Source organism: Anomaloglossus baeobatrachus, unplaced genomic scaffold (genome assembly GCF_048569485.1).
Source record: "Anomaloglossus baeobatrachus isolate aAnoBae1 unplaced genomic scaffold, aAnoBae1.hap1 Scaffold_137, whole genome shotgun sequence".
In the NCBI taxonomy this organism is placed as follows: Eukaryota; Metazoa; Chordata; class Amphibia; order Anura; family Aromobatidae; genus Anomaloglossus; species Anomaloglossus baeobatrachus.
Window position 1 is genome coordinate 158,983 of NW_027441907.1, and position 16,396 is coordinate 175,378.

Consider the following 16,396-nt stretch of genomic DNA (forward strand, 5'->3'; position numbering starts at 1 on the left):
ACTGAACCGGTGAGCGGATCTGTACCAAGCACAAAGGCAGGGCCATTGGACCCTGACCAGGCTAGGAGCCGCCGACAATGGTCAAATCCGAGAGTGACCGGAATCCCAGGGGTTCCCTAACACCCAAGACCCGACAGAAGGCAACCGTCCACACCGTGAGGATAAAAAGCCACCGCCATAGGCTAGAGATCCAAGGGCCAGCGCCTGCGGGCAAACGGGCTCCCTCGGTACGTACACCCCAGCCATCCAGCCTCCCCGTACCGCCACCGGGCCCCGGGATCACCAACCCCTACCCACGGAGGGGGAACCAACATCCTAGCTGCTCCCTGCCATCGCTCCCGGGATCCCCGTCACCAGCAGTGGTGGTGCCCATTATCACCACGACCTGTGGGTGACGTCACTAACTATCTCCCCAAACAAACCACCCCCTTTTCACTCGTGGGCGAGGAGCGCTGCTCGAGTCCCCGGATCTGGCCCTCCGCTCGAGCCACCGAGCAGCAGCAGCAGCAGAAGTCCCCGAACCCGAGCGTAGCGTGCGTGGCCCCTCTGCCCGCGACACATGCCCTACACACACTGAAGAATACTTACTGCCATTGAGCAGTAGCACAGCTTTCAGACTTTTTGGATGAAACAATGACGTGTCTCCACTCGCTCACATTGTACTTAATGTTACATTTTCCATCAGCACAGGAACATTGCTTGAATACACTAGAGCACCATCTTCAGAAAAGTATGGAGGGAATCTTTTCAGAATTCTAACCTTTTGGAAACCTATTGTCACGCTCTCCGGGTCCCCTGCTCTGCCCCCCGGCTCACCTGCCACGCTCCCCGGCTTCCCTGCTTCGCTCCCCGGCTCCTCTGGCAGACATCCCCCGCTCCACGGTCTCCAGCCTCCACCACCTGCGGTCCCCAGGCGGCCCGGTCCCCGCTCCCGGCGCCCGTCGGCAGCCCTGCTCCAGGCCGGCTCCCCTGCTTCCTATACACCGCTCCCTGCCCTGGCTTCTGGCACCCGGGCCTCGCGCATGCGCATTAGGGCGCGCGCGCGGTCATTGACCCTCTCTTAAAGGGCCAGCGTCCACTGACAGGAAATTGAACACACAGGTACAGGGTATAAAGGGGTTTAATGTCCAAGTGGGCGGGGCCTGTTCTTCGTGTTTCCTAAGCTAGGAGTCAGGTCTCCTTGTGTCTCTGTGATATACTTACCTATCTCTCTTCTAGAGCCGCTCCTGCCTCGCCATCCGGTCCTGCCGATTCCCGAACCCCGAACGCTGACTATCTGCCATCCCGTCAGTCCGTACCATCTCTGATCCCTGTGGTGACCCGTCCTCTCGCTCCATCGGTTCCGGACTCTGCCTGACATCTCGGCCTCCGAACCTGAGCTCCGTCACCCGGACTACCATCAGTGACTCCGTGGTCCCAGGGACTTCTCCATTCCACTCTTTTGCACGGACTGTCCTGCTACCCGTAGTGCTCCGGCTACCGGACCCCTTGCCTTCATTAAGGTGTTCGGCCCAGTGGATCCACCTCCTGGGTCTGCCCGTCCACCTGGCCCTAACACCTATAGAATCAGTGTTTGTGAAAAAACTGTACGTGATGATATTTTTTCAATATTTTTACTGAGTCCAATGATCGAAAGTATGAAAAAAATCACATCTTTCAAAAATTTTTACCCTTGGAAACCTGTGTTATTATTACTATGCACGAGCCCTAAATTGTCTGAAAAACAACAAATATGCTGGTTGGATAGACCTTGACCCCACAATTCAACGGCCACAATTAAGGAGAAAAGTGCTAAGAGAGTTAAATTTGCCCCTGAAATAACCCATGATACGGGCCAAGGAGGGACACACCATTTTGATCCGAAAATAGCCCAACACCATGAGAGACGGGCAAATCCGTGAAAAGACAAAGTTTCAAGCTACAACTGACGCAGGATCTACAGCACATACGCCCATTGTAATTGTTCATGATTTCCGGCCACTACGCATTTCAGCCTTCAGGGACCTGGTAATTCGAATGCTATGTCCAGGAGTAGAGATGAGCGAACCGGTCCCGGTTCGGCTCGAGGTCGGTTCGCCGAACGGAGCTCCCGTTCGAGTTCGGCTCGTCGAACGTTCGACGAACCGAACTCGAGCCAATAGGAAACAATGGCAGGCAATCACAAACACAGTAAAACACCTAGAAAACACCCTCAAAGGTGTCCAAAAGGTGACAAACAACTCACAACACAACACAAACACATGGGAAAGTGACAAGGACATATACTCATGCGAAAACAAAACAGCTGGACAAGGAAAAAGAGGAGGACACACAGATATAGGCATGGCACGCCATTCTAAAATCATGTAAAACACCGCAAGGTGACTCCAAGCGGAGTCTCCCTTTTTTCCAAAAATTGGGCCCCACACACACCCACCCCTTCAGTGGCAGCAGTTGTGCCCCAGTTGTACACTTCACAGCTACATTTGCATCAAGCACATTCAAAAATACGCTATTCTTAACCGTCCCCAGGATGACACCGGGGTAGGTAGCAAAGTCTTTCCTGATCCCAGCTCTGTTCATCTTGGCTTCTTTTAAAAACACAGCAAGCAAGGGTTACTCCAAGCGGAGTCTCCCTTTTTTCCAAAAATTGGGCCACACAGACACCCACCCCATCAGTGGCAGCACTTGGGCCCTAGTTGCAAACAGGATGTTTTGATTTGCATCAAGCAAATTCAAAAATACGCCATAATTAACCGTCCCCAGGATGACACCGGGGTAGGTAGCAAAGTCTTTCCTGATCCCAGCTCTGTTCATCTTGGCTTCTTTTAAAAACACAGCAAGCAAGGGTTACTCCAAGCGGAGTCTCCCTTTTTTCCAAAAATTGGGCCACACAGACACCCACCCCATCAGTGGCAGGACTTGGGCCCTAGTTGCAAACAGGATGTTTTGATTTGCATCAAGCACATTCAAAAATACGCCATTCTTATCCGTCCCCAGGATGACACCGGGGTAGGTAGATAAAGTCTTTGCTGACCCATGACTTGTTCATCTTGGCTTCTTTTAAAAACACAGCAAGCAAGGGTTACTCCAAGCGGAGTCTCCCTTTTTTCCAAAAATTGGGCCACACAGACACCCACCCCATCAGTGGCAGCACTTGGGCCCTAGTTGCAAACAGGATGTTTTGATTTGCATCAAGCACATTCAAAAATACGCCATAATTAACCGTCCCCAGGATGACACCGGGGTAGGTAGCAAAGTCTTTCCTGATCCCAGCTCTGTTCATCTTGGCTTCTTTTAAAAACACAGCAAGCAAGGGTTACTCCAAGCGGAGTCTCCCTTTTTTCCAAAAATTGGGCCACACAGACACCCACCCCATCAGTGGCAGCACTTGGGCCCTAGTTGCAAACAGGATGTTTTGATTTGCATCAAGCAAATTCAAAAATACGCCATAATTAACCGTCCCCAGGATGACACCGGGGTAGGTAGCAAAGTCTTTCCTGATCCCAGCTCTGTTCATCTTGGCTTCTTTTAAAAACACAGCAAGCAAGGGTTACTCCAAGCGGAGTCTCCCTTTTTTCCAAAAATTGGGCCACACAGACACCCACCCCATCAGTGGCAGCACTTGGACCCTAGTTGCAAACAGGATGTTTTGATTTGCATCAAGCACATTCAAAAATACGCCATAATTAACCGTCCCCAGGATGACACCGGGGTAGGTAGCAAAGTCTTTCCTGATCCCAGCTCTGTTCATCTTGGCTTCTTTTAAAAACACAGCAAGCAAGGGTTACTCCAAGCGGAGTCTCCCTTTTTTCCAAAAATTGGGCCCCACACACACCCACCCCTTCAGTGGCAGCAGTTGTGCCCCAGTTGTACACTTCACAGCTACATTTGCATCAAGCACATTCAAAAATACGCTATTCTTAACCGTCCCCAGGATGACACCGGGGTAGGTAGCAAAGTCTTTCCTGATCCCAGCTCTGTTCATCTTGGCTTCTTTTAAAAACACAGCAAGCAAGGGTTACTCCAAGCGGAGTCTCCCTTTTTTCCAAAAATTGGGCCACACAGACACCCACCCCATCAGTGGCAGCACTTGGGCCCTAGTTGCAAACAGGATGTTTTGATTTGCATCAAGCACATTCAAAAATACGCCATAATTAACCGTCCCCAGGATGACACCGGGGTAGGTAGCAAAGTCTTTCCTGATCCCAGCTCTGTTCATCTTGGCTTCTTTTAAAAACACAGCAAGCAAGGGTTACTCCAAGCGGAGTCTCCCTTTTTTCCAAAAATTGGGCCCCACACACACCCACCCCTTCAGTGGCAGCAGTTGTGCCCCAGTTGTACACTTCACAGCTACATTTGCATCAAGCACATTCAAAAATACGCTATTCTTAACCGTCCCCAGGATGACACCGGGGTAGGTAGCAAAGTCTTTCCTGATCCCAGCTCTGTTCATCTTGGCTTCTTTTAAAAACACAGCAAGCAAGGGTTACTCCAAGCGGAGTCTCCCTTTTTTCCAAAAATTGGGCCACACAGACACCCACCCCATCAGTGGCAGCACTTGGGCCCTAGTTGCAAACAGGATGTTTTGATTTGCATCAAGCACATTCAAAAATACGCCATAATTAACCGTCCCCAGGATGACACCGGGGTAGGTAGCAAAGTCTTTCCTGATCCCAGCTCTGTTCATCTTGGCTTCTTTTAAAAACACAGCAAGCAAGGGTTACTCCAAGCGGAGTCTCCCTTTTTTCCAAAAATTGGGCCCCACACACACCCACCCCTTCAGTGGCAGCAGTTGTGCCCCAGTTGTACACTTCACAGCTACATTTGCATCAAGCACATTCAAAAATACGCTATTCTTAACCGTCCCCAGGATGACACCGGGGTAGGTAGCAAAGTCTTTCCTGATCCCAGCTCTGTTCATCTTGGCTTCTTTTAAAAACACAGCAAGCAAGGGTTACTCCAAGCGGAGTCTCCCTTTTTTCCAAAAATTGGGCCACACAGACACCCACCCCATCAGTGGCAGCACTTGGGCCCTAGTTGCAAACAGGATGTTTTGATTTGCATCAAGCACATTCAAAAATACGCCATAATTAACCGTCCCCAGGATGACACCGGGGTAGGTAGCAAAGTCTTTCCTGATCCCAGCTCTGTTCATCTTGGCTTCTTTTAAAAACACAGCGAGCAAGGGTTACTCCAAGCGGAGTCTCCCTTTTTTCCAAAAATTGGGCCACACAGACACCCACCCCATCAGTGGCAGCACTTGGGCCCTAGTTGCAAACAGGATGTTTTGATTTGCATCAAGCACATTCAAAAATACGCCATAATTAACCGTCCCCAGGATGACACCGGGGTAGGTAGCAAAGTCTTTCCTGATCCCAGCTCTGTTCATCTTGGCTTCTTTTAAAAACACAGCAAGCAAGGGTTACTCCAAGCGGAGTCTCCCTTTTTTCCAAAAATTGGGCCACACAGACACCCACCCCATCAGTGGCAGCACTTGGGCCCTAGTTGCAAACAGGATGTTTTGATTTGCATCAAGCACATTCAAAAATACGCCATAATTAACCGTCCCCAGGATGACACCGGGGTAGGTAGCAAAGTCTTTCCTGATCCCAGCTCTGTTCATCTTGGCTTCTTTTAAAAACACAGCAAGCAAGGGTTACTCCAAGCGGAGTCTCCCTTTTTTCCAAAAATTGGGCCCCACACACACCCACCCCTTCAGTGGCAGCAGTTGTGCCCCAGTTGTAAACTTCACAGCTACATTTGCATCAAGCACATTCAAAAATACGCTATTCTTAACCGTCCCCAGGATGACACCGGGGTAGGTAGCAAAGTCTTTCCTGATCCCAGCTCTGTTCATCTTGGCTTCTTTTAAAAACACAGCAAGCAAGGGTTACTCCAAGCGGAGTCTCCCTTTTTTCCAAAAATTGGGCCACACAGACACCCACCCCATCAGTGGCAGCACTTGGGCCCTAGTTGCAAACAGGATGTTTTGATTTGCATCAAGCACATTCAAAAATACGCCATAATTAACCGTCCCCAGGATGACACCGGGGTAGGTAGCAAAGTCTTTCCTGATCCCAGCTCTGTTCATCTTGGCTTCTTTTAAAAACACAGCGAGCAAGGGTTACTCCAAGCGGAGTCTCCCTTTTTTCCAAAAATTGGGCCACACAGACACCCACCCCATCAGTGGCAGCACTTGGGCCCTAGTTGCAAACAGGATGTTTTGATTTGCATCAAGCACATTCAAAAATACGCCATAATTAACCGTCCCCAGGATGACACCGGGGTAGGTAGCAAAGTCTTTCCTGATCCCAGCTCTGTTCATCTTGGCTTCTTTTAAAAACACAGCAAGCAAGGGTTACTCCAAGCGGAGTCTCCCTTTTTTCCAAAAATTGGGCCCCACACACACCCACCCCTTCAGTGGCAGCAGTTGTGCCCCAGTTGTACACTTCACAGCTACATTTGCATCAAGCACATTCAAAAATACGCTATTCTTAACCGTCCCCAGGATGACACCGGGGTAGGTAGCAAAGTCTTTCCTGATCCCAGCTCTGTTCATCTTGGCTTCTTTTAAAAACACAGCAAGCAAGGGTTACTCCAAGCGGAGTCTCCCTTTTTTCCAAAAATTGGGCCACACAGACACCCACCCCATCAGTGGCAGCACTTGGGCCCTAGTTGCAAACAGGATGTTTTGATTTGCATCAAGCACATTCCAAATCAACAAGCATTTACTCTCCCCAGGATGACACAGGGGTAGTAAATTCCTTCTGGATCCATGACTTGTTCATTTTGATGAACGTCAGTCTGTCCACATTGTCACTGGACAGACGCGTGCGCTTATCTGTCAGCACACACCCAGCAGCACTGAATACACGTTCAGAGACTACGCTGGCAGCTGGACACGACAAAATCTCCAAGGCGTAACTGGAGAGCTCTGGCCATTTTTCTAGGTTTGAAGCCCAAAAGGAGCAAGGCTCCAGTTGCACAGTCATGGCATCGATGTTCATTTGGAGATACTCCTGTATCATCCTCTCCAGCCGTTGAGTATGTGTCAGACTTGTTGTCTCTGGTGGCCTTGCAAAAGAGGGTCTAAAAAAATTATGAAAAGATTCCATAAAATTGCTGTTACCGGCACCAGATACGGTCCTACTGGTACGGGTAGACTGTTGAAGATGACGAGACCGTCCCATGTTTGTCAAGTTACAACTGGGAGATTCCCTCCCTGCACCTGCACGGTTGTTTGGTGGAAAAGCCGAGCTAAGATCGAGTAACAGCTTCTGCTGATACTCCTGCATACGTGCGTCCCTTTCTATGGCTGGAATTATGTCACAAAATTTGGACTTGTACCGGGGATCTAATAGTGTGGCAATCCAGTAGTCATCATCACTTCTAATTTTGACAATACGACTGTCATGTTGGAGGTAGTGCAACAAAAAGGCACTCATGTGTCTTGCGCAGCCATGCGGACCAAGTCCACGCTGTGTTTGTGGCATAGAGGTGCTACCCGTTCTTTCTTCCTCTGACATCTCCCCCCAACCTCTTTCAACTGAAATTTGACCAAGGTCTCCCTCATCCGCTGAGTCTTCCATGTCCATGGACAGTTCGTCCTCCATTTCTTCATGTTCTCCTGCACCTTGCTCAACATTTCGCCTGCTACTATGCGCCCTTGTCGATCCCTGTTCCCCATGGTCCCATGCCTGCTGCGTTGGTGATGATGAACGTCTGGACCTTGGTGATGTTGTTGTCCCTTGCGCATATGAATCCTCCTGTAGTTCCTCCCCTTCATGTTGTCCAACCCCCTGACTCCGAATAGTGTTTAGCGTGTGCTCCAGCATGTAAATGACTGGAATCGTCATGCTGATAATGGCATTGTCAGAGCTAAACATATTCGTCGCCATGTCGAAACTGTGCAGAAGGGTGCATAGGTCCTTGATCTGAGACCACTCCATCAGGGTGATCTGCCCCACCTCTGCATCTCGTTGGCCCAGGCTATACGTCATGACGTATTGCACCAGGGCTCTGCGGTGCTGCCACAGTCGCTGTAACATGTGGAGAGTTGAATTCCAGCGTGTCGCCACATCGCATTTCAGGCGATGAACCGGCAGGCCGAAAGACTTCTGGAGCGATGCAAGTCGCTCTGCTGCGGCGCTTGAACGGCGGAAGTGAGCTGACAGTTTTCGTGCCCTGTTCAGAAGGCCATCTAGGCCGGGATAGTGTGTTAAAAATTGCTGGACGACAAGGTTCAACATGTGAGCCATACAAGGTACGTGTGTCACAATGCCCAGGCGAAGTGCCGCACCCAGGTTTGCAGCATTGTCGCACACGGCCTTACCAGGCTGCAGGTTGAGTGGAGACAACCATTTATTAAACTCGGACCGCAGAGCTGACCACAACTCCTCAGCTGTGTGACTCTTATTCCCAAGACATGTCAAGCTAAAGACCGCCTGATGCCGTTGCGCTCTGCTGCCAGCATAGTAATGAGGCGTGCGTGATTCCTTCTGCGCAGTGAGAATGCTGGTGGCCTGACCAGGCAGGCTTGGGGCGGAGGTGGAGGACCCAGATGAGGTGGAGGATGCAGAAGCTGTGGCGGAACTTGGACAGACAGAGGATTGACACACAAGTCGTGGGGACGGCAAGACTTGTGCAGCAGACCCTTCACCATCTATCACCATAGTTACCCAGTGCCCAGTTAGCGACATGTAACGTCCCTGTCCATGCTTACTGGTCCAAGTATCGGTGGTGAAATGCACCCGTTCACACACAGAGTTTCTCAAGGAAGCGGTGATGTTGTGTGCGACATGCTGGTGTCAGAGAGCACAAGAGAGTGGTGTTTTAATGCCGCGCCAATAGATCACTTCAGATGATGTTCAGACCAGTGTTACTTTATTGTTTTCCAGGTCAACGCGTTTCTGGGGCATCTGCCCCCTTCATCAGGACCACCAAAGAAACAGATAACATCCAATCTGTTTCTTTGGTGGTCCTGATGAAGGGGGCAGATGCCCCAGAAACGCGTTGACCTGGAAAACAATAAAGTAACACTGGTCTGAACATCATCTGAAGTGATCTATTGGCGCGGCATTAAAACACCACTCTCTTGTGCTCTCTGTTATCTACCGTTTTGGTGGCTGCAGCCTTGGATTGTGTGATACATGCGATTACAGTAGTTGTGGCTTCTCACAACTACATCTGGTGAGTAGTTTCACTCCCCCACCCCCACCCCTCACATATTGGGGTAAGACCCTATGCGCTTGTTTTTCCACAGCTTTTTCTCCGACATGCTGGTGTAGCGCGGGCACACCTTTCTTAGAGAAGTAGTGGCGACTAGGCATCTGGTACTGGGGCACAGCGACAGACATAAGGTCTCTAAAATCCTGTGTGTCCACTAGGCGGAAAGGCAGCATTTCGGTAGCCAACAGCTTACAGAGGGATAGAGTCAACCTCTTAGCTTTGTCATGGGTCGGAGGAAGTGGCCTTTTATTTGACCACATCTGATGGACAGAGATCTGGCTGCTGTGTGTAGACGGTGTTGAGTAGGGTGTCCCTGGAAAAATGCAGGTTTGTGAGGAAAGTGCAGGCGGAGACATGATGTTGCCTTCATCCAACGTTGGTGCTATCGATGTCTGAGAGAGCTGTACACACTCACTTGTTTCCCCTTCCAAACCAACTGACGACCTTACAAGCAAACTGCCTGTTGCGGTTACAGTGGTGGAAGTTTGGCGTGGAAAAACAGGTGTGACAGCTGTCCCCACAGTCCTAGAAGATGAAGAGCGCGCGGATGCACTGGAAGGGGCGGGCGGTGGATGGTTCGCTCTTGCAGCATTGCAGCACAGTGAGCTTCCCACTGGGACCTATGATATTTATTCATGTGACGATTCATGGAAGAAGTTGTCAAACTGCTGAGGTTTTGACCTCTACTAAGAGAATCATGACAAATTTTACATATCACATGATTTGGGCGATCTTTTTCTATGTCAAAAAAGGACCAGGCTAGGCAAGGCTTAGAGGCCATGCGACCTGTTGATCCACCCCGAATAATGCTCATAGGCAGAGTGGTGGCTGAGGATGCAGTTGTAGACGTGCTACCAGTGCTCCGACTCTGTCCAGGAAGGCGCAAGGTAACTTCGTCGTCGGTTGCATCCTCCTCCACCGCCTCTGTTGACCTCCTCGAGTGCCTGACTGGGGGTTGACAGTAGGTGGAATCTAGAACTTCATCATCAATTGTTGTGTTTGCACTCCCCTCCCCCTCAGACCGAGCCTCTTCTTGCCCTGACCGAATATTTAAGTTGTCATCCCAATCGGGTATCTGCGTCTCATCTTCATCAGTATGTTCCTCATTGTCTATAACCACAGGTGTTACAGTTTGTGACAAAGGGTCAACATTATGCTCAGAAACTTGGTCCTCACGGCCTGAATCAGAGTCACAAAGGTTCTGGGCATCACTGCAGACCATTTCCTGTTCTGTACTCACTGTAGCTTGGGAGCAGACCTCTGATTCCCAGGCTATAGTGTGACTGAACAGCTCTGCAGACTCAGCCATCTCAGTTCCACCATACTGTGCAGGGCTGATGGAGACTTCAGAGCTGGGAGAAATCAAGTGTGATTGGGATGACAACTCAGAGGACTGGTGTTTTTTGGATGCGGTACTTGAAGTGGCTGAGAGGGCACTTGTTGGACCACTTGAGATCCATTCAAGCATTTTCCTTTTTTGCCCATCATCTACCTTTCTTCCTGTTGTTCGTGTCCGTAAAAAAGGGAGCACATCGGATTGTCCACGGTAAGTAGTAGACATCTTACTTTTTCTGGTAGATGGTCTATCTTCAGCAGATGATAATGGAGCTTTGCCACTTTCCCCACAGACAAAACCTTTTTTGCCTTTTCCACCACGCCTCTTCCCCTTTCCACCAGCATCTGTCATTTTGCCACTCATGTTGATTGCGACAAGATTGTGGACTGAAAATGTGGTAGTAAAAATTGAGAGGTGGTGAAGATTGCAGTGGTGGTCTAGCTTTATTAACAGCAGAATAATAAAGAATAAATATCCCTGACAATGCAACTTAGTTATAATGAGTTGGAGTGTGCAACGCAGGCAGATGCGCTCTGCAAATGTCTTGGCACTAGTGGGACTATAGCAAAGTCCAATAGCCACGTATAGGATGCCACTAGGTACACTGAGTGTTTGCTAGTATAATGGCTAAGTTAAAATTAGTTGGAGTGTGCAACGCAGGCAGATGCGCTCTGCAAATGTCTTGGCACTAGTGGGACTATAGCAAAGTCCAATAGCCACGTATAGGATGCCACTAGGTACACTGAGTGTTTGCTAGTATAATGGCTTATTTATAATTAGTTGGAGTGTGCAACGCAGGCAGATGCGCTCTGAAAATGTCTTGGCACTAGTGGGACTATAGCAAAGTCCAATAGCCACGTATAGGATGCCACTAGGTACACTGAGTGTTTGCTAGTATAATGGCTAAGTTAAAATTAGTTGGAGTGTGCAACGCAGGCAGATGCGCTCTGCAAATGTCTTGGCACTAGTGGGACTATAGCAAAGTCCAATAGCCACGTATAGGATGCCACTAGGTACACTGAGTGTTTGCTAGTATAATGGCTTATTTATAATTAGTTGGAGTGTGCAACGCAGGCAGATGCGCTCTGCAAATGTCTTGGCACTAGTGGGACTATAGCAAAGTCCAATAGCCACAGATAGGATGCCACTAGGTACACTGAGTGTTTGCTAGTATAATGGCTTACTTATAATTAGTTGGAGTGTGCAACGCAGGCAGATGCGCTCTGCAAATGTCTTGGCACTAGTGGGACTATAGCAAGGTCCAATAGCCACGTATAGGATGCCACTAGGTACACTGAGTGTTTGCTAGTATAATGGCTTACTTATAATTAGTTGGAGTGTGCAACGCAGGCAGATGCGCTCTGCAAATGTCTTGGCACTAGTGGGACTATAGCAAAGTCCAATAGCCACGTATAGGATGCCACTAGGTACACTGAGTGTTTGCTAGTATAATGGCTTACTTATAATTAGTTGGAGTGTGCAACGCAGGCAGATGCGCTCTGCAAATGTCTTGGCACTAGTGGGACTATAGCAAGGTCCAATAGCCACGTATAGGATGCCACTAGGTACACTGAGTGTTTGCTAGTATAATGGCTTACTTATAATTAGTTGGAGTGTGCAACGCAGGCAGATGCGCTCTGCAAATGTCTTGGAACTAGTGGGACTATAGCAAAGTCCAATAGCCACGTATAGGATGCCACTAGGTACACTGAGTGTTTGCTAGTATAATGGCTAAGTTAAAATTAGTTGGAGTGTGCAACGCAGGCAGATGCGCTCTGCAAATGTCTTGGCACTAGTGGGACTATAGCAAAGTCCAATAGCCACGTATAGGATGCCACTAGGTACACTGAGTGTTTGCTAGTAAAATTGCTTAGTTTAAAAAAGTTGGAGTGTGCAATGCAGGCAGACGTGCTCTGCAAATGTCTTTGCACTAGTGGGACTATAGCAAAGTCCAATAGCCACAGATAGGATGCCACTAGGTACACTGAGTTTTTGCTAGTATAATGGCTTACTTATAATTAGTTGGAGTGTGCAACGCAGGCAGATGCGCTCTGCAAATGTCTTGGCACTAGTGGGACTATAGCAAGGTCCAATAGCCACGTATAGGATGCCACTAGGTACACTGAGTGTTTGCTAGTATAATGGCTTACTTATAATTAGTTGGAGTGTGCAACGCAGGCAGATGCGCTCTGCAAATGTCTTGGCACTAGTGGGACTATAGCAAGGTCCAATAGCCACGTATAGGATGCCACTAGGTACACTGAGTGTTTGCTAGTATAATGGCTTACTTATAATTAGTTGGAGTGTGCAACGCAGGCAGATGCGCTCTGCAAATGTCTTGGCACTAGTGGGACTATAGCAAGGTCCAATAGCCACGTATAGGATGCCACTAGGTACACTGAGTGTTTGCTAGTATAATGGCTTACTTATAATTAGTTGGAGTGTGCAACGCAGGCAGATGCGCTCTGCAAATGTCTTGGCACTAGTGGGACTATAGCAAGGTCCAATAGCCACGTATAGGATGCCACTAGGTACACTGAGTGTTTGCTAGTATAATGGCTTACTTATAATTAGTTGGAGTGTGCAACGCAGGCAGATGCGCTCTGCAAATGTCTTGGCACTAGTGGGACTATAGCAAAGTCCAATAGCCACAGATAGGATGCCACTAGGTACACTGAGTGTTTGCTAGTATAATGGCTTACTTATAATTAGTTGGAGTGTGCAACGCAGGCAGATGCGCTCTGCAAATGTCTTGGCACTAGTGGGACTATAGCAAGGTCCAATAGCCACGTATAGGATGCCACTAGGTACACTGAGTGTTTGCTAGTATAATGGCTTACTTATAATTAGTTGGAGTGTGCAACGCAGGCAGATGCGCTCTGCAAATGTCTTGGCACTAGTGGGACTATAGCAAGGTCCAATAGCCACGAATAGGATGCCACTAGGTACACTGAGTGTTTGCTAGTATATATGGCAAAATTATAGATGGAAAGGGAGAAGGGGAGGGGGGGAGAGAGGAGGCTGTAATTGACTACAAGGGTATGAGTTATGAGTGATCATAGGGATAGTGTTACATAAGTGGAAATACCTATGGAGGACCGGATGTGTAAGCGCATACCTTATACAAACCTATAGAGTGCTGATGGGTGAGAGTGTGATGTTAGATATAAGACATCCTATAGTGAATAGTGAGCCGTAATCAAGTGCAACAGGGATATTTCACGTGACTATGGGAACATGGAAGGTAAAGAAAGGGGAGAAAAAACTGTTAGACAAGGTAATCAGACATAATGTAACCAGTTGATCAGACATGACAAACATGACAAATAAAAAACAAGGAAGAATGGAACTCCATACATAGTGGAACCATATATAGTGTGAACACGAAAAAGAACCGGGCGTTAGAAAAAATGTGCACGGCCCAATGAATCAAGTCGGTTCTTCATATTCATGGTTTAAGCCCTTGGGTTCCAACGTGCCCAGAGTATATATCCAGAAAGATTCCCTTTCTTTGAGCTTCCTAATTCTATTGCCTCCTCTGCGTATGGCTGGGACATGTTCGATGACTTGGAATCTTAATTGGGCCACTGTGTGATTATGCGTCACAAAATGGTGTGGGACTGGTAATAGAATCTGCTTACAATGTATTGTTGACTTGTGCTTAGCACAAAAAAAGGGAATCTTTCTGGATATGTACTCTGGACACATTAAAACCCAAGGGCTTAAACCGTGAATATGAAGTACAGACTTGATTCATTGGGCCGTGCACCATGTCACCATGTGTGCAATTGCATTGTCCAATGGCTCACAATGGTTATGCGTTTTCATTGGATGGATAATCGAAGCCATGTTTTTTTCCTTTCTCTTGGGTTTGTTGTGTGAGTAGCCTATAGGATTAAGTTAGTTACCGCAGGCAGTGGATTTAGCTTCCTGTCTTTGGTCCAGTGGTAGATTGATTGTTTGGTCTATGAGCTGTTATGGGTTTTAATCCAGGTGAATGCCCATGGGCTGCCTATAACTGTGTGAAATATGTAGTTTTACTGGGCTGGAATGAGAGAATCCATCGAAGCATGGTGTAGGGATTGTGGTTCCTGTGTGCTAAGAAGAAAGGCTAGCACCAGCCAGAAAGCCCCATTACAGCCAATAATCAACCGCTAGCCGCTGGAACTCGTTGCTCTAGATCATGTCAAACTCTCACCAAGCAGGAATAGATACATTAGCGCACCATCCCACCCAAAGAGCAACTTCTGCTGCGCAGCTGGCTTTCTAGGCAGCAGCGCTATTGTGATGTCAGCGGGGGACATTGTGACAAGCCAGTGTTCCGTCACTTCATGTTGTGCACTGTTCAAACGGAAAATACATCAACAGGCAGACTACAGAAAAGCTTACTGACAAAGGATAGAGAGGGGCTTTCTCAGAGGGCTTTTTACAGTTTGTCTATTCCCAATTAGCCGTTTAAGTATGCTTAATGAAAGTACTAATTCTTTCATAGGCCGCCCATTCTTAGTATTTGACGTTCCTTATATTGCGGTATCAGGCTTCGCAGCAGGTTGCAAAACATTCATCACCCATGACTGTCCCCAATTGGGCTCAGAAGCTAAATGTCTATCATGACCTCTCTTTTTGAAAGTCCAAGAGCAAGCAAACTCTTCCTCCAGGAGAGGGAGCCAACAGATCACTAAAGACATCATCATTGCTCAAAGAAAACACCGAAAAACAATGGAAGCTTTAATTGGAGTGGAATCTGATAGACAGCACCTGATGCCAAGTCTGCATCTTCTAACACCTGCAGTCACTGCAGCAGCTGAATCCAATGTGTCCAAAAGGGATCTATTCTATTCAATTGCAAATGATCTAGATAAGACTGAGAATAAGATACTGCACGGGACATAGCAGAGTTGGTCAAGTTGAGTGGAGATGAGTTTGCTATTTGGCACAGCTTTTGCATCAATAAAGCAAGTAAAAGGTGTGAAAGATAAAAAAAAAGGGTGAAAGTGTGAAAAGTGAATTGGCCAAATTGAGGTGCATATAAAGTTTTTGCTTTCTTTCAATTCACTAATGAGGCTCATTTGAATCAGGTGAATTGAGTTCTGCTTTTGGAAACTCGGTTAAGAAGGGGTGCACCGGTCCTGGAGGTACTGCAATACCAGGTCAATGCGTGGAGTGGACAGAGCAAGATTTTTTCCATCTCCTTGTTCTAAAAATCCATTTAATATATGGTCCCTAGAGAGGGGACGTATCAGATATTAAACTGATAAGAACAGATTTAATTTTTTTTTTTTCTGTTTATCAGTAGGACTTCAAAATAACAAAGGTGATCGCCTCCCGTTGCCTGGGAACCGTCCAGGCACAAGAGGGCTATGTGTCACCAGAAGGCGCACACACTCCCTCAAGGCCGGCAGACGTGCAATCCCAGGCACCTTCCAGTACCGACCAAGGTAGCGTCCTCCGAAACTACACTTGATCTTAGCCAAAAGGCCGAGAAGCTATAACCCGAATTGGTTACGGCCTTGAGTGGCACCCTGGCCTATACCGGACACATCTTAGGGAGAGGGAGACAAACCCACGCCTACAGAAGACATTTTGTCACCCAAGCCAAACCCTTGAAAAGGCTGTTTTGCAGAGCAAAAACAAGGAGAATGGTACTTTTTGCAGCCGCCGCCCACTGCAATGAATCTGAATAACTCCTCCTTTTGGGCACAAGCACCTCCCCTCCCCCTTGCAGTCTTTCCAATTCATGATACAAAAAGACGGACGGACAGGACAGGACAGGACCATCTGCCTGACTTTCCGTCACTGCCACCCTTTGCCATCCTTGCCCGTAGAAAGCCCTTTCATCATCCCCAAACC

The 16,396-nt window shown here is 48.1% G+C and overlaps 1 pseudogene; it reads right to left on the minus strand.

Moving 5' to 3' along the window:
* Positions 1-15,659: 15,659 nt before the first annotated feature.
* Positions 15,660-15,865, minus strand: LOC142260592 (U2 spliceosomal RNA; annotated as a pseudogene).
* Between the last annotated feature and the right edge of the window lie 531 nt (positions 15,866-16,396).